The 19,806-nt window shown below is 40.1% G+C and overlaps 1 protein-coding gene across 5 annotated transcripts in view; it reads left to right on the top strand.

The window, feature by feature from the left end:
- LOC133549571 (signal-induced proliferation-associated 1-like protein 1) overlaps positions 1-19,806 on the top strand; it is a 153,532-nt gene that overhangs the window by 12,622 nt on the left and 121,104 nt on the right. For 3 of the 5 annotated variants that reach the window (XM_061895118.1, XM_061895117.1, XM_061895114.1), the window contains exon 2: positions 17,298-17,352. The exons of 1 other annotated variant lie outside the window; for it this stretch is intronic. The gene's annotated coding sequence lies outside the window, so the exon portion shown is untranslated. Of the gene's footprint in view, positions 1-17,188; positions 17,209-17,297; positions 17,353-19,806 lie in introns of those variants that run through there. One more of the 5 variants, XM_061895116.1, reaches the window with a different exon arrangement.

Here is a 19,806-nt window from a genome sequence, read left to right as displayed (position 1 = left end):
TACCTCTGTGCAGCTGAGATAGGCTCCAGTCCCCCCCGCAACACCAAAAGGGACATGTGGTAGAAATGGATGGATGGATGTCAAAAGTGCAGTTTCACTGTTGATAATGTGCATTACATGAAGCAGAAACATTTTTATTTCATATGTTTATTTTTCCTAAAATAGGTTATAGAATGTTTAATCCTATTGCTTGATTCATTGAACAAAATAATACATATTTTTTTTGATTACTAAAATAATTGATAGCTGCAGCTCTAATGGGAATTGTGATATTTCTCCTCTTTCATCATTGGTATCCTTCTGGGGTGGTATCACAAAAAAGCCAAATAAATCTGTGGTGGTCTGAATTTAACTGTGGTGGGCCCCCAGAAATAAATAAATGTATTAGAAACACTGGATAGTCCCGTGATGAATGAAAGATTTTGAGAAGTCTTCCACTCAACTGTGAAGGTTCATTCATTGCTCGTAATTGGTGTAAAGAATGCCAATTTTGATGTGTTGGAATTTTGTAGTGAAATCAATCACTTCTCCAGGAAAAAAAAAGGAGGAAGTTTTGTCAATTTCTGACATCACAGAGCGTCTGACCGATATGAGTCATGCGTACAGTTAAAAGTCAGATGACACCATTATGACCTCAGTTGGTTGCTAGTGTCTTCATGCTGGTGGTGACTGAGAGGCTTGATTGCTTTGACCGTAATGAGGTGTGACTGGGTTTCCTGCTTGCCTCATAGTCCAAATGCGCCTTTTGTCCTGATCTGTACCGTGCTTCATGTACCACGGCTCTGGGGCTCCAATAGAGATGATGTCATCTCTTACACTGCCACAAAGTAAATCTATTCCGCCTAACCTGCTGTGTATTCGGGAAATTGACCCAGCAAAAATGCAATTCAGGCTTGTTTTCTGCTAGCAGGTGTATTGACTCTCTGGGCTTCTTGGTGGTCCTGACTTTTTTAAGTGAAGCAATCTTGCGCTGACTTCTTCCTGGCATCTTGTTACCAACTTTTCGACCAATTGCCACAACTATGCAGGAATCCCACTGCAATCTGCCTTTTTTTCCCCCATCAATACAACAGGGATGCAGAACATAGATGAGAGCGATGGCAAAACAAGCCAATGGAGTGAGAACCACTTCAAAGAACTTTAAGTGAGAGGAAAAACACATAGAAGAAAAACATGTTTCCACAGTGAAATGTGGCGTTTGGATGATGATGATGACGATGATGAGCTGCTGCGGGCGGTCTTTGCTGCCACACGGCGATGACATGCTCTTTACTGTCTGGACTTGTCTGTCAGTTGCTCCACTGTCTCTGTATTTTGGCCCTGCACATTCTGGAACACATTACTTAAGAGTTCTGAGAGGAATCAAAATACGGAGGAGCAGGGGTGCAGGCCCTTGTCTCATGCCGAGCCCATGTGGGCCCGCAGTGGAAAATAATTCAGCCAAAAAAGAAAACCAAAGAGGCCGAAATCCGAGAAGGAGGCTGGAATGCATGAGGGCTCGGTCATGACAAAGCGTGAAGCAGATCCCGACGTATAGACTGGTCGGTTCAGCTTGTCTTCATTCCTGCTACAGCGTTGTTGTGGCATTCAGGTGCAACATGTGATGTTGTTGTGTAGTATCAGAGGAATGCTGACACATGGCTGCTTGTTAAAACAGTTGTTGTTATAAATTATTTCTAAAGGCTGTGTCCCCTTCTCTTTTTCCTCTTGTACTCTGCATTTATGTCATTTCCCCTCTTACGCTCCTACGCTGTTCTAAAACAGAAAGGGAAGAATACAACCAAAGTCTTCCATCTGATTACCATTCAAATAGTCTCAGTTGGACTTGTTCAGGAAAATGTCGGAAAATTAAAGAGGAGGATATCTGTTTAAGTAGAAAAAAATATATATCTCCAAATGAGGTCTTAAGCCATGTTGTTCCAGGTGCATAGGTCAGATAGGGCCTGTTCATAACAAACAGGGCTGCTTTCCCAGAGTCTTTCCTCCGTGACTGCCTGTTTCCTGTACATTTCATTGATGTGTTCCTGGATACGCGTGAACACAGGAGGCTTGGTTCAAACACCGAAATTTACGGCGTACATGTGTAATGTGCGGCATGCAGTCAAGTATGCGAGACACGGACCAGGACGTTCACATCCTCTGGGGTTTAACGCTTGCAAGTTTTGGGCCTTCTGCACAAGTGCCACTTTGCTGTCATCACTGGGGATGAGGTGATATGTTGCCATGTCTTAGTTGATGTGATACTTGCCCCGAATGTTGATGAGGTGCAGGTTGCTCTCCATTGTTTGCTACTAGAAAGCGACACCTTTTGCTTGTGTGTTCTCGTCTATTACACAATGCAAAGATTTTGCTTATTGCTCTGGTACCAGGCTTATTAATTTTTTTTGACAAAGTGTGAGTGTGAATTATATTTATATAGCGCTTTTTTTTCTCTAGTGACTCAAAGCGCTTTACATAGTGAAACCCAATATCTAAGTTACATTTAAACCAGTGTGGGTGGCACTGGGAGCAGGTGGGTAAAGTGTCTTGCCCAAGGACACAACGGCAGTGACTAGGATGGCGGAAGCGGGGATCGAAACTGCAACCCTCAAGTTGCTGGCACGGCTGCTCTACCAACCGAGCTAATAACTTTGTCTACAAACTTTACATGATAATTTTTACTTGTCCTAAATAAGCTATGTGGTCGCACACTTGGACAGTTAACATAATGTTTTAATATGGAAGCTTCTTTTTGACACTGAATTTATGTAACTGAATTTTTTTGCGTTCGAATTTTCCATCCATCCATCCATCCATCCATCCTTTTTCTACCGCTTATTTCCTTTGGGGTCGCGGGGGACGCTGGTGCCTATCTCAGCTACAATCGGGCGGAAAGCAATGTACACCCTGGACAAGTTGCCACCTCATCGCAGGCGTTCAAATTTTGTGAGTTAAATTATTTTACATCAAATTATGCTGAACATTTCATTGGAAAAAAAAGTGTCTTATAATTCAGTGTAAAAAAAATCAGTGTAAAAAAAATTTGGTGTGAAAAAATTCAGAGTATAGAAATTAGGTGTGAAAAAATTCAGTGTAAAAAAAAAAAAATCAGTGTATTAAAAACTCAGTGTAAAGAAATTCAGGGTTGAAAAATGTGCTGCTTTAAAAAGCAAGACTCGTAAAATAAGGCTGCAGCAATCGATCCTGTCTCAGAACCAACCAATGTTCTGTCCAGTTTGAAGTCACGTGACACGGGTCTTGCAAAACAGCATAAAAAAGGCAATTAACTGGGATACCTGGGCGTAATACAGCATAATATACACGCTGGAGGTTTTCAAACTACAGAAATGATTCCATTGGTTAAAATATGCACTTTTGAGTGACATAAAAGATACTTGCAGTTAAAATGACTGATACACAATGTGACCAGCAAATGGTGCTGGATAATAATGTTCAAGCATCAGTCATCAGTAAGGAAGAAGACGTGGGCTATATATATAAACGTTTTGATGCATTCATGGAGGGAGAAATTAATGATTGAGCATAAGCTCGATGTTTACAAAACAAAGTTTGGTCATTGATAAATATACCAAACACTATGGTAACCGTTGGAGGCGTTGCTTCATGCAGACGAACGACGGGGCAAAGTGGGCGGAGAAGCAACGAGCCTGAGTCCTTGATGTAATATCACTGTTCTGCAGAATTTACTACAACAAAGTTCAAAGTGATATTATATCGAATAAGTACCTGTTTTTTTGTTCTTTTGCCTTTATTTTTCGCCGTGTTTTTTGCTCTTGCTTGATTCTAAAATATATCGTTCAATGAGGGGGTCTGGGAAGTAGACGAGCAACGTTAATAATAGTGTCAATAATCATTGTTTTATTGTTCATAGATAATATTGTAAATCCCACATTTTATGTTTTATGTACATTTTTCCATCCATCCTTTTTTCTACCGCTTATTCCCTTTGGGGTTGCGGGGGGCGCTGGTGCCCATCTCAGCTACAATCAGGCGGAAGGCGGCGTACACCCTGGACAAGTCGCCATCTCATCACAGGGCCAACACATATAGACAGACAACATTCACACTCACATTCACACACTAGGGCCAATTTAGTGTTGCCAATCAACTTATCCCCAGGTGCATGTTTTTGGCAGTGGGAAGAACCCGGAGCACCCGGAGGGAACCCACGCAGTCACGGGGAGGACATGCAAACTCAACACAGAAAGATCCCGAACCCGGGATTGAACCCAGGACTACTCAGGAACTTCGTATTGTGAGGCAGATGCACTAAACCTTCTTCCACCATGCTGCCCTATGTACATTCTGACAGTCGAAAAATTTAGTAAAATAACTAAAGTTCATTTTGTTTTTGAGATTGTCTGTTTAGTTTTTTACTGAATAAGACACTTAGAATCTACATTTAAATACAAAATGTGGGATTTACAATAATAACAATAAACAATAAAACACTCAATATTGTTACAATAAGATTTGATTTCAGGGGAAAAAAATGACAATTTAGAAAAAGTTGTATTGGCACTGAAACAAGTTTTGGCAACAAATAAATACAAACATTAAAAAAATACAATAAATTTAGGTGGATGTTTTTGATGCCAATATTTATATTTTTGTACACTTAGATTGTTTTTGTGTGTTTCAAAGGTTTAATGATGCTTCTCTTTTTTACGGTTTTGTTTCTTTTCTTTACGGTTTCAAACAAAAGGTAGTATTTTAGTGGGAGGGGCGGGTGCCTGTGGGCGGGGCGTACAAAACGTTTACCAGGAAGCCGTTTTATTGGACTTGGGCATGCGAGTAGAACAGCCTAGAAGAAGAAAGAAGGACCGAGGCTGTCTAAATTAAGTTTAAAAAGCTCCAAAACATGAAATTATGAAGCTAAAGTAGTTTTTTACATTTATTCTGACTATACCTGTATGTGTTGCTGTTGGCAGATTCATCTCCTGCTCAGAGAGAAATCTTGTATTTGTAAACATGACACAGTGACCTACTTTTATTACTCTTGACTACTCGTAAAGCACTCTGGTCAACTTTGTTTCTTTCACAATTAGTTCTATTTTTGCAGTATATTTCAGCATTAAGAGGTTATAAGGATATATTTATGTTATGTAATAAATGTAACATTTATTACTATATATAAATTCTCTTTACAGAGCAAATTAAATAAATTTAAAGCAATTATTCCAAATTATTAGTTATGATAGAGGTAATGGAGGATTTATTATCCATCCATCCATCAATTTCCACCTTGTGCGCGCCTTTTGTTGTCACTTCTTATAGCATAATTAAATTATGTCTTTACCTTCACGCCACGGCCAGTCCAGTTCCTTTGCATTGCGGGAAAACAAGCCACACCATAGTCCTCGTTTTGACACAAATAAAGAAAAACTTGTTTTGAATTATCTCAGTCATTTGTATTTGATGGGTTCTTTAAAATCGTAAATACAATTGTTTGTTTAAAAAAAAAATATATATATATGTTCTTTTATTTGTAGGCCATATTGCCCAGGCCTACTTCAAAGAAATCCAGAAAAAGTAATTTTCTTGTGTGGTGACTTTAACATTGGCCTATTGTACCCTAATTAGCAAAAGACTGTTTATGACTTCACAGGAACAATGTATAGCATCAGTTTATATCCTTAAATCACAACGCCAAGCAGAATCATAGGACACTGTGCCACGGTTATTGATAATCTTTTTTCTAATGATTCTGATAATAACACTACAGTGGTCTGCTAATAACTGACATCAGTGGTCATCTATGACAAAAACTACAGGAAGATTGAACATGGATGACAAAAAGACATTTCGAAAAATATGCACTAGAAAAGTATGAATGATTTTAAAAATGACCAGAGAACAAAGTTGTAACAATGTACAGTGAAAATTATGCAGACGATGCATATATAACTTTTTCAATACTTTTATGAGGCTTTATGACAAACATTGATCATAGAAACAACTTGGTAAGAAACAAAAGAAGAACAATCCACCATTAATGACAAAATAATTGAAAAATGCTTTTAACAAGAAGAAAATAATATTTTGAACATTTATAACACAACGTTCTATACAGACAGAACAAAACATACAAAAACAAAAACACCAGAATAGTCATTTCTTAGACAGGAGCAAAAACAACAACATAAGCACAACATGGGGCATCCTAAATGGAGTCATTAAAAATGGTGCAAATATAGATTACCCTTAACACTTCCCAGACAGAAATATTGAAAATGACAATTAGAAAACAAGTAATCGAAAGCTTTAATAACTACTTCGCAAATATCGGACGAAATCTGGACGATAAGAGTGATGATGACACCATAGACAGAAATGCTACCTCGATGGTTTATACGGACCTGACAGGTGAGGAAATAATAGAAAAATGTGAATAAATATAAATCCAAGACCTCAACTTATTGTAACGAAATCGATATGAAAACGATAAAAAAGTAACTGAAGTAACCTTCAATTTATATCAACAACTTATCAGTTTAAATAGGCAAATGGCAAAAATTGTACCGATTTATAAGACTGTAGACACCAGTTTACAAACCATGGACCTATTTCCTTACTTCCATAATTTTATAAAATATTGAAAACAAATTGGACAAATTCATGAAAGTGGAACACTCTCAGACTGCCAATGTGGATACAAAGCTAACATTTCAACATTTACATTAACATTTTTGTTAATCAAAATAGTAAAAAAGATTAACAATGCAATAGATGGTAAACGCTGTGCAGCAGCGGTGTTAATGGATATAACTAAAGTATTTGACATATTTAATCATAGTATCCTAATTAACAAAATTGAATATCAGCATTAGCGGGTTGGCCTTAAACTGGATAAGAATCTACTTAACATGAAGCAATACGTAAAGCTAAGCAAACACACATCTACACCACTAATCATTTATTGCGGTGTACCCCAGGTATTGATATTGTTCAATCTCTATATAAAGTTACAAGGTCTAAAAGTTAGTTTTATCTGCAGACAATACAACTCTGTTTTGTTCGGGAGAGAACACACTGAAGCTAATCCAAACAATAACAGAAAAAATTAATACATTAATGCTATCCGGTAACAGTAGACATTGAAGACGCCGCACCGATCCGCCTGTCGATCTCATGATCCACTCTTCCCTCACTCGTGAACAAGACTCCTAAGTACTTGAACTCCTCCACTTGGGGCAGAGTCTCCTCCCCAACCCGGAGATGGCACTCCACCCTTTTCGGGCGAGAACCATGGACTCGGACTTGGAGGTGCTGATTTTCATTCCGGTCGCTTCACACTCGGCTGCAAACCGATCCAGTGAGAGCTGAAGATCCCGGTCAGATGAAGCCATCAAGACCACATCATCTGCAAAAAGCAGAGACCTAATCCTGCGGTCACCAAACCGGAACCCCTCAACGCCTTGACTGCGCCTAGAAATTCTGTCCATAAAAGTTATGAACAGAATCGGTGACAAAGGACAGCCTTGGCGGAATCCAACCCTCACTGGAAATGTGTTCGACTTACTGCCGGCAATGCGGACCAAGCTCTGGCACTGATCGTACAGGAAGCGGACCGCCACAATAAGACAGTCCGATACCCCATACTCTCTGAGCACTCCCCACAGGACTTCCCGAGGGACACGGTCGAATGCCTTCTCCAAGTCCACAAAGCACATGTAGACTGGTTGGGCAAACTCCCATGCACCCTCAAGAACCCTGCCGAGAGTATAGAGCTGGTCCACAGTTCCACGACCAGGATGAAAACCACACTGTTCCTCCTGAATCCGAGGTTCGACTATCCCACGTAGCCTCCTCTCCAGTACACCTGAATAAACCTTACCGGGAAGGCTGAGGATTGTGATCCCACGATAGTTGGAACACACCCTCCGGTCCACCTTCTTAAAGAGAGGAACCACCACCCCGGTCTGCCAATCCAGAAGTACCGTCCCCGATGTCCACGCGATGCTGCAGAGTCTTGTCAACCAAGACAGCCCCACAGCATCCAGAGCCTTAAGGAACTCCGGGCGGATCTCGTCCACCCCCGGGGCCTTGCCACCGGGGAGCTTTTTAACTACCTCAGCGACCTCAGCCCCAGAAATAGGAGAGTCCACCACAGATTCCCCAGGCACTGCTTCCTCATAGAAAGACGTGTTGGTGGGATTGAGGAGGTCTTTGAAGTATTCCTTCCACCTATCCACAACATCCGCAGTTTAGGTCAGCAGAACACCATCCGCACCATACACGGTGTTGATAGTGCACTGCTTCCCCTTCCTGAGGCGGCGGACGGTGGTCCAGAATCGCTTCGAAGCCGTCCGGAAGTCGTTTTCCATGGCTTCCCCGAACTCCTCCCATGTCCGAGTTTTTGCCTCAGCGACCACTGAAGCCGCCCAGCGCTTGGCCTGTCGGTACCTGTTCACTGCCTCCGGAGTCCTATGAGTGAGGGAAGAGTGGATCGTGAGATCGACAGGCGGATCGGTGCGGCGTCTTCAGTAATGCGGACGTTGTACCGATCCGTTGTGGTGAAAATGGAGCTGAGCCGGAAGGCATAGCTCTCAATTTACCGGTCGATCTACGTTCCCATCCTCACCTATGGTCATGAGCTTTGGCTCATGACCGAAAGGATAAGATCACGGGTACAAGCGGCCGAAATGAGTTTCCTCCGCCGGGTGGCGGGGCTCTCCCTTAGAGATAGGGTGAGAAGCTCTGCCATCCGGGAGGAGCTCAAAGTAAAGCCGCTGTTCCTCTACATCGAGAGGAGCCAGATGGGGTGGTTCGGGCATCTGGTCAGGATGCCACCCGAATGCCTCTCTAGGGAGGTGTTTAGGGCACGTCCAACCGGTAGGAGGCCACGGGGAAGACCCAGGACACGTTGGGAAGACTATGTCTCCCGGCTGGCCTGGGAACGCCTCGGGATCCCCCGGGAAGAGCTAGACGAAGTGGCTGGGGGAAAGGAAGTCTGGGTTTCCCTGGTTAGGCTGTTGCCCCCGCGACCCGACCTCGGATAAGCGGAAGAAGAAGATGGATGGATGGATGGATGGTAACAGTAGAAGGGAAAGTCAAACACAAATAGACAGAGTAGACATTGAGTGGGTGAAAGAAATCAAATGTTTGGGTGTAATGATAAATTATTTAATGAAATGAAAATCTCCAATGAAAAATATCCAACATGAGGTAGCAAAAAACACTTCAAAATAAAGCAAAACATGTTCTGGACACAAACTCACTCCATATGCTCCAGTGCTCAGTATTATTACCATATCTGAGTTAGATAACTACAAAAGTACTCTTCAGCCACTAATCGTGTTACAAAAGAGGCCAGTTTAGAATAATACATAACGTTGGATATTATGAACATTGAAGCATTTTATTAACATAGCACCGCTAAAGTTAAAAAAGGCTCCAAAAAAGCGCACCCCGTGGTTTACAGAAGAAACTAGAGCTCAGAAATTATTATGTAGAAAGCTGGAACGCAAATGGCGCACGACTAAACTTGAGGTGCACCATCAAGCATGGAGTGATGGTTTAATAACTTATAAACGCATGCTTATCTTAGCTAAAGCTAAATATTACTCAAATCTCATCCACCGTAATAAAAACGATCCTAAATTTTTGTTTAGTACGGTAGCATCGCTAACCCAACAAGGGACCCCTTCCAGTAGCTCAACCCACTCAGCTGATGACTTTATGCAATTCTTTAGTAAGAAAATTGAAGTCATTAGAAAGGAGATTAAAGACAATGCGTCCCAGCTACAACGGGGTTCTATTAACACTGATACGATGGTATATACGGCGGATACTGCCCTCCAAAATAGTTTCTCTCGTTTTGAGGAAATAACATTAGAGGAATTGTTACAACGTGTAAATGGAATAAAACAGACAACATGCTTACTTGACCCTCTTCCTGGGAAACTGATCAAGGAGCTCTTTGTATTATTAGGTCCATCAGTGCTAAATATTATAAACTTATCACTCTCCTCGGGCACTGTTCCCCTAGCATTCAAAAAAGCGGTTATTCATCCTCTTCTTAAAAGACCTAACCTCGATCCTGACCTCATGGTAAACTACCGACCGGTGTCTCACCTTCCCTTTATTTCAAAAATCCTCGAAAAAATTGTTGCGGAGCAGTTAAATGAACACTTAGCGTCTAACAATCCATGTGAAACCTTTCAATCCGGTTTCAGGGCAAATCACTCCACGGAGACAGCCCTCGCAAAAATGACTAATGATCTATTGCTAACGATGGATTCTGATGCGTCATCTATGTTGCTGCTCCTCGATCTTAGCGCTGGTTTCGATACCGTCCATCATAATATTTTATTAGAACGTATCAAAACACGAATTGGTATGTCAGACTTAGCCCTGTCTTGGTTTAACTCTTATCTTACTGATAGGATGCAGTGTGTCTCCCATAACAATGTGACCTCGGACTACGTTAAGGTAACATGTGGAGTTCCCCAGGGTTCGGTCCTTGGCTCTGCACTCTTCAGCATCTACATGCTGCCGCTAGGTGACATCATACGCAAATACGGTATTAGCTTTCACTGTTATGCTGATGACACCCAACTGTACATGCCCCTAAAGCTGACCAACACGCCGGATTGTAGTCAGCTGGAGGCGTGTCTTAATGAAATTAAACAATGGATGTCCGCTAACTTTTTGCAACTCAACGCCAAAAAAACGGAAATGCTGATTATCGGTCCTGCTAGACACCGAACTCTATTTAATAATACAACTCTAACATTTGACAACCAAACAATTAAACAAGGCGACACGGTAAAGAATCTGGGTATTATCTTCGACTCAACTCTCTCCTTTGAGGCACACATTAAAAGCGTTACTAAAACGGCCTTCTTTCATCTCCATAATATCGCTAAAATTCGCTCCATTCTGTCCACTAAAGACGCTGAGATCATTATCCATGCGTTTGTTACGTCTCGCCTCGACTACTGTAACGTATTATTTTCGGGTCTCCCCATGTCTAGCATTAAAAGATTACAGTTGGTACAAAATGCGGCTGCTAGACTTTTGACAAGAACAAGAAAGTTTGATCACATAACGCCTGTACTGGCTCACCTGCACTGGCTTCCTGTGCACTTAAGATGTGACTTTAAGGTTTTACTACTTACGTATAAAATACTACACGGTCTAGTTCCATCCTATCTTGCCGATTGTATTGTACCATATGTCCCGGCAAGAAATCTGCGTTCAAAGGACTCCGGCTTGTTAGTGATTCCCAAAGCCCCAAAAAAGTCTGCGGGCTATAGAGCGTTTTCCGTTCGGGCTCCAGTACTCTGGAATGCCCTCCCGGTAACAGTTCGAGATGCCACCTCAGTAGAAGCATTTAAGTCTCACCTTAAAAGTCATTTGTATACTCTAGCCTTTAAATAGACTCCCTTTTTAGACCAGTTGATCTGCCGTTTCTTTTCTTTTTCTTCTATGTCCCACTCTCCCTTGTGGAGGGGGTCCGGTCCGATCCGGTGGCCATGTACTGCTTGCCTGTGTATCGGCTGGGGACATCTTTGCGCTGCTGATCCGCCTCCGCTTGGGATGGTTTCCTGCTGGCTCCGCTGTGAACGGGACTCTCGCTGCTGTGTTGGATCCGCTTTGGACTGGACTATCGCGACTGTGTTGGATCCATTGTGGATTGAACTTTCACAGTATAATGTTAGACCCGCTCGACATCCATTGCTTTCCTCCTCTCTAAGGTTCTCATAGTCATTATTGTCACCGACGTCCCACTGGGTCATTATTGTCACCGATGTCCCACTGGGTGTGAGTTTTCCTTGCCCTTATGTGGGCCTACCGAGGATGTCGTGGTGGTTTGTGCAGCCCTTTGAGACACTAGTGATTTAGGGCTATATAAGTAAACATTGATTGATTGATTGATTTATTGAATCAAATGTATTAAAATGCAATGATTTGGTGGAATGGCAAACAGCTAAAATTATGTACCAAGCAAACTGCTGTATAAACTGCTGCCCAGCAATGAAAAATTCTTTCCATCTTCTCAACAACAGAGTAATGTGCATTTGACAGAATTTCCCTGATCCTACCGTGAAAAAACATAAAAACAGTGACTACATTGAGTTGTGAGTACTTAATGTTAAAAGTAAGTGGACTTTAGAGTGTGTAAAGTGTTTTAGGACTGTGGGAAGTGTTTATACGTATGTGTGACAGCTGTGTGGAGGGCTTGTAAAGACATTATTTGCATAAATCCAGTAATATTAATATAAATAATAACAGTGTCTCTACTTCGCAGAAATGCACCTACAACGGAGTGGTCTGCAACGTAACGTAACCCCTGCGATAATCGAGGAAACTCTAAAGTTGAGATTGAATCAATAGTAGTTCACTCCGTTTTACCTCTATTGATTGACGATGTGATCAACAATCATTTAATTATAATACATATCCTATTATTCTTTGTTAGAAGCTAAGAAAATCTTGTTTGCCTCTCTTATTAATCGAGTTCTGCTGCTCAGGTCTGCTTAAAATTGTTTTAAAAAAAATTGACGGCTACCGTGGAAAATACTTTAACTGCATATATACAATGTATATCAGGTTGTATGAACAGTAATATTTTTTAGAAACAATTCGTAGCGACTGTACTGTAATAATATCAATATTGTTCAGTGATTTAATATTTTATCATGACTTTGTGATTGACACCTGTTGCATTAAATCAGGATTTTTCTGTTATGTGATCAGCGCAAGTGAAATTGAAAACTTAGTAATTGGCATGTGACCACAATGAAACGCAGTTGGCGGGGCTTTTGGATGGAATGTGCTGGTGAAGTGCACGTCGATGCAGAGCGGCACGGGTCAGCAGCGAGCACTGAAACTTTTCCTTTTGGTGGAGAGCGGCAGTTGCGCAATGACTTGTCTCCGTCTGACTGACAGTGTGTGTGTGCGAGTGAATTGATGAGCTCTGTGGTCTGTCTAATAGGAGTGGAAGTGTGTGAGTCAGACACGTGCCAACGTTAGTGGCAGCCAAAGGCATCAGTTGAAGGCTGTTGTGGATTTAGTGGTCTTTTTAGGGAGCTCATTTGAAAATATCCCGTTTAGAGAGCATATGTGACGGATAGGCAGCACGGTGGAAGAGGTGTTAGTCCGTCTGCCTTACAATACGAAGGTCCTGAGTAGTCCGGGGTTCAATCCCGGGCTTGGGATCTTTCTGTGTGGAGTTTGCATGCCCTCCCCGTGACTGTGTGGGTTCCCTCCGGGTACTCTGGCTTCCTCCCTCTTCCAAAGACATGCACCTGGGGATAGGTTGATTGGCAACACTAAATGTTCCCTGGTGTGTGAATGTGAGTGTGAATGTTGTCTGTCTATCTGTGTTGGCCCTGTGATGAGGTGGCGACTGGTGTACCCCGCCTTCCGCCCGATTGTAGCTGAGATAAGCTCCAGCGCCCGAAGGGAATAAGCGGTAGGAAATGGATGGATGGATGGATGGATGGATGTGACAGATAACCAATGTATTCTTGTTGGTGTTACGATGCCAGGATCCAAAGTGTCAGTCTGAGAGTGCCATTGTCGTTTTTTGTATGCTATTGTCTAAGTTCCAAAGCTTTATTAGTCTGTCTGTCACCTTGTCATCTTTTGCCATGTGGTGAGTGCGAGGGGATATTAATCATAGTTTCACCTTGGCGCACACCTTCCTCCTTGGCTCCTTTTTGCTTTGTGCTGCTGCTCACTTAGAAAACCAGCCTCCTTACATCTGTGCGACAGGGAATCTTTACAGTTAGAATGCATTATAGCTCAGCCTTAATTCATCTGCATGATCAAATTGACAAGTAGCCATCGATGGATTGACAGATCACTTTGATTGCTGGGATGTCCGAAAGGCGCAGAGGGCATCCGAGATATTATCATCAATGTTTCGGAAGCTGTTTTGAACAGCCTTCTGCTGTTCAATGTTTGCTGCAATTACCTGGGAGACTTGCTGACTTTTGCCTAAAGGTGTAATCATACCATCACAAACTACTCCCTTTTTGTAACGCCGCTGTGCCACAACCTGCTCAGACAGACCTGTCATGGTTTAGAAAGCACAAACAGGAATTCCCCACTTAACATATGGTTTCAGTCACAATACCACAGCAATCGAACACATTATCAGTGTTTGCAGAAACACGGAGAAGCGCAGGCATGTGAAATTTCCGCAAAAACGTGAAAATCTGTGTTTTTAAACATTCATGTTTGCGTCAAAATACCAATTGTATGACAGGTAAAATGATTAAAAGGCACCAAAACAGGCTCGCTAGTTAGCATAGTTATCATCATTTAGCTAGCTGTCTTGTCACCTGCGTTTACTCTCTCGTTGACGGCTTTCTACTTTGCTGCTTATCGTATTTGGACGATTGCAATTTGAACACTGTTAGTGCAGAACCAGTTGTAGTTGTGGAGCATTTAGTAGTAGCCAGAGAGAAGGTATATTTTTGACGTGACGGATGTAAACAGAAGTCACAACATCCATCCATCCATATTCTACCACTTATTCCCTGGCCCTGCTATGAGGTGGCGACTTGTCCAGGGTGTGCACCGCCTTCCGCCCGATTGTAGCTGAGGTCACAACACCGGGAATATATTACCTGAGGGAGCGAGGCCATAGGATAGAGTTGCCAAATGGGAAAGATTCTTTGTCTCAGTTTCTTTGTATGTTATAGAATTTTACATTACATTTTCAATGATCGTAATGTTAGTAAATTATCTACTAAAAACCTGAAAGTTATGTGGTACATCAAATGGGAAATGTAAGTAGCGATGTAGATAAATTCCTGGTATTTTTTAGTACCGGTTCCGAATTGGGTCGGTCCTCAGTCGGTCCGACGAAGCAAAACAACACCAAAGTTTGTATGACCACAACTCATCCTCAGAAGTCCCTCAAAGTTACACACATAATAAGAGTTATACAGTTTCAAGTGAACGCCACTTAACTCACGACCGCCGCCACCGCGCTTCATTAACCTTCCTTATAGCGATCCATTAATCCATTGGCTGATAATTATCCGCTCAAATACGTGAACAATTTAAGTAATAAAATATTCAATAAATTCAAGATAAAATCCGCAGACAGGTATCTGACTTTGCGGCGTGTTTGCGACGTGGCATTAATAGACACCTTGCTTAAATGTGTTTCAGTTAGTTCTGTCTCTTGACTCTACAACTGGGCGATTGAGCATTACACTTGATCACCCAGACTTTTTTTATTTTATTGTTCACACAACACAGACCCATACATAGTTCGGTAACTGTAAACCTACAGTCTGTCACTCAAATATGGCCGCCGAAACTTAAACACAAAACTATTTCATTGTTAAAAAATGCAAGCCCACTGACAATGTTATTTGATTTAAAGATTTATATGATATGCAGTAAAAATGGATGGATTTATATGATATATTAGATATGATATATCATTTATAAGGTCTGTGCTCTGTACATGAATGCATAAATAATATTTCCAGCTGAGTGTAATCATAATGAATAGAAACACATTGATGGATGTGTGTGCTCTTTACAAGATGACATAACAACTGCAATAGCAAACATAGTTGACTTGTTTAATACTTAAAAATCAGGTGTTGATGAAATCCTTCCCTGCTGTAAGATTTTACATCATGGTGTGGAGGGGTACAATCTCTTGTGCTTATAAAAAATGGTAATAAAAAAATGCTTTTTTTTCAAATCTTTATTTTAAACCAATTTCATTTAGTACTGATAAGAGTACAGATAAATACCTGCATCATTAATGAATATCGATAAGGGTATCGAATCGATACAATTTTAACAATATACCTACCTACATGTAATTGTCAAAAAGCCAGCCAAAATAAATTAGTAGATGATAATAAATCCAAAAGCAAAATATAGTGTAGAAATACACCCAATTGCAGAAAATGTAGTCTTGATTTTCAAAATTTTCTTTCGGGGCTTACATGGCAGCAACCTGCTTCTTCCTACTCCTTTTCATACATGTTAAACTGTGCAAGTGTATAGATGTGATGTACCTCTGTTAGTTTAAGCATGTTGGCATAAACTAAATTAATCCAATATTTGTAGACTATAAATCACCATTTTTGACTTTTATTTTATAGCACCTGTTGGTCTATCAAGTAGGACATTAATTGTACGTATTTAATAAAACTGTCTTAATAGTTTAGTATGTGTTCCAAAAGCCTGTTTATGAGCACCAATCAAAAAGAAAAATAAGAGAAGAAGAAAGAAAAGAAAAGTCTATCATCTCCCTCACTTGATAGCTCCAATTTTGAGAGACCCTCCTTTCTCAGGAACATGATTAAGCAAACCCGTATGTACACGCTCACTCCTACATAGAGGACAGCTATAAAATAAAATAAAAAAGCTTTGCTGCATGAAAAAACTTAAACATTTTGCCAACTATCTGTCAGTCGGTAATGTGGCAGCTATAGTTTTATCTTCAGCTAATAAGCTAACTAGTCATAAAGCTGCTGTTAAAATAGGACTCTTATGTTAGCAACATTGGTATGCTAGTGTTGCTAACAGTATGTCTTCGCATCCCACTATTCAATATTACATTGTTGAATGTGATTCATTACAAGTGCGGAGTTACAAAATGTAAAGAATGGATTAGGTACAAAATGGCGCTTCTGGGAACCACACACTCGGGAATGCCAAGCAGCTCGTTAGCATTAAAGCCACAGACACACAAACTGCATTTCCAATAAATCTTACGAACAACACCTTTCAAAACTCCAGCGTCTTGGCTATATTTTGCTCAACATAATTCCACTACACTATTGTGGTACATCTGAGACTTCTTTAAAATTGTTGAAAAATAATATTGGGCCTTTATAATTTAATAAGTCTGATAAAATAGAGTGACTCTTCTTCTATTCTTTCTCCTTTTGTAGTGGTTTTATTTTTTAACTGGTGTAATTCTACAGAGGAAGTGAGAATTTAGGGCAGGGAATGACTTCCAAACATTGCAGGCCTTTGTCATGTTGACACCTCTGCTGTGAGAATCTATCAAGTTACCGTCGACCAATCTTGCCACTCATAAACAGTTGTGCACTGAAGACTGAGCTGGCCTTGTTTATGGCCGTTGACACTACAAACTAAAAAAAATATTTTTTTGCTCTCAAGTGACACAGATCCAATATTTTTTGCCAGTTAAAACCCTCCAAAGTCCTTCAAATCTGACCTTTTCGCATCAGATTTGGGCCACATCAGGAGGTAGGCTAAATGTTCAAATGTGACTTCAGTCTATAGGCAAATGCAAACTGAATCCAACTTTGAGTGAGCTGTGCCTTCTGTGTGTGCAGGAAAAGACGCAACTCGCCACTGGAAGTAGATACATCATCCCAACATCCAGTTTGGGTGAGCAAAGTCTTTTTTCAGAGGGTGAATTTTTGGTACATCACAAGTCAACAGTGCATAAATAATACGCTATATGTAATATATTAAGATGTGCATATATATATATATATATATATATATATATATATATATATATATATATATATATATATATATAACATATATACATACATATATACACACAAATATGTGTATATATATGTACGCATACATATATATATGTGTGTGTATATACATATGTGTATATATACTGTGTATATATATATATATATATGTATATGTGTGTGTGTGTGTATATATATATATATATATATATATATATATATATATATATATATATATATATATATATATATATATATATATATATATATATATGTATATACATATATATATACATATATATATACATATATATGTATATGTATGTGTATATATATATATATATGTATGTATATATATATGTATATATATATATATATATATACGTATATATATATATATATATATATATATATACGTATACGTATATATATATATACGTATACGTATATATATATATATATATATATATATATATATACAATGTTGGCGTTAACTGCGTTTTTGTGTCTTTTTATGCATTGATATCAGAAAGGACGCAAAATTCCAGAAGTCCGTGCCTCCCTGGACACAGATTTATTTTTATTTTTTTTCGATTATAGCATTCCGCCGGTGTTTTGTTTTGTTTATATTTGCCGGGTCTAATTAATAATTATTGGTTGACTTCGAAGTAATGCACTTTCCGGTAAAATTTCATAAATTTTGATATGCCGAAAGTTTTATCGATCACAAATACTGTATTTCCGGTATTAGGACTCCCGAGTGTTATTGGTTTCGTCATGGCGAGCAATAAACCCAAGAAGCGAAGCTACAATGAAAAGTGGCTTCAGGAGCCACTTTTCTAGCAAATGGCTCACTTATGAAGATGGAAAGATGTTTTGCACTGATTTCCAAATATCTAACCTCACCAGGCACCAAGAAACATCCTCCAATTTGGGTCCCTACAGTTCCGCTCTTTGGTCGGAATGACGAGGCCATCGATTTATTTGTTTATGTTTTCCACAAAACCAAGTGGACGTCCACCATGCTATTAACACTCCTGAACATGCTAGCGCGCCCTTTCCTAACTTTCCCACTCACTTACACACGTATCTCACCCCATATTGCCATTCTTAAAGGAAAACACACAGCTTCGGCCATCATGAAGCCAGAGATGAAATGCTAGAGGCATTGAGTGCCACTGCGTTAAATGACATTGAAACTAACTTGCAAAATTCCAAGTTTGTTGGAATTATTTGCCATGAAAGTGTAGATGTGCCTGTTTTTAAACGACAGAAATGATCTACATACAGGTGAGAATAATTAAATTTGTCATATGCATGTATCCCTTGGGACACAAAGCAAAAAACTTTTTTACAATTTGATAATGAAAAAAATACACCTACAACTTATTGAATAAACATTAAAAAAATACCAGCAGCTGTAAAGTTTTGTTACAAGAAGGAAAGAAGAAAGTGAATGAAGGTTTATAACTGAATAAATATACATATGCATAAAAATGTGTTTTCTTTTGTATTATTTTTGTTATTACTTAATGTAAGTAACTGGGTTAGTGCATGTGCCTCACAATACGAAGGTCCTGAGTAGTCCTGAGTTCAATCCCGGGCTCGGGATCTTTCTGTGTGGAGTTTGCATGTTCTCTCCCTGACTGCGTGGGTTCCCTTTGGGTACTCCGGGTTCCTCCCACCTCCAAAGACTTGCACTTGGGGGGATAGGTTGATTGGCAACACTAAATTGGCCCTAGTGTGTGATTGTGAGTGTGAATGTTGTCTGTCTAACTGTGTTGGCCCTGTGATGAGGTGGCGACTTGTCCAGGGTGTAGGCCGCCTTCCGCCCGATTGAAGCTGAGATGGGCACCAGCGCCACCCGCAACCCCAAAGGGAATAAGCGGTAGAAAAAAGGATGGATGGAAGAATGTACATAAAATATGAAATGTGGGATTTACATTATTATCTATGAACAATAAAACAATGATTTTATTGAGACCATTATGAACGTTGCTCGTCTACTTCCCAGACCACCTCATTGATCGATATATTTTAGAATCAAGCAAGAGCAAAAAACACGTGGACAAGCGGTAGAAAATGGATGGATGGATGGATAACTAACGTTTATGACAACTTTTTTCCAAAAAACAATATAGAATGTGAGATATAACAGATAATGCATCCATTTATTATTTGTTTTCAAAACTGTTACAAAAAATTGCGACCTCAAAAATATACTGTGGGACCCAATTTTATTTTTGTGTGTGTGTGTGTGTGTGTGTGTGTGTGTGTGTGTGTGTGTGTGTGTGTGTGTGAGTGTGTGTGTATAAGGAGCTACGATTCAATGAAAAATTATATAATTGCT

Source organism: Nerophis ophidion, linkage group LG03 (genome assembly GCF_033978795.1).
Source record: "Nerophis ophidion isolate RoL-2023_Sa linkage group LG03, RoL_Noph_v1.0, whole genome shotgun sequence".
Taxonomy (NCBI): Eukaryota; Metazoa; Chordata; class Actinopteri; order Syngnathiformes; family Syngnathidae; genus Nerophis; species Nerophis ophidion.
Note: the sequence above shows the minus strand (reverse complement) of the source record. Positions and strands in the feature narration are given on the sequence as shown.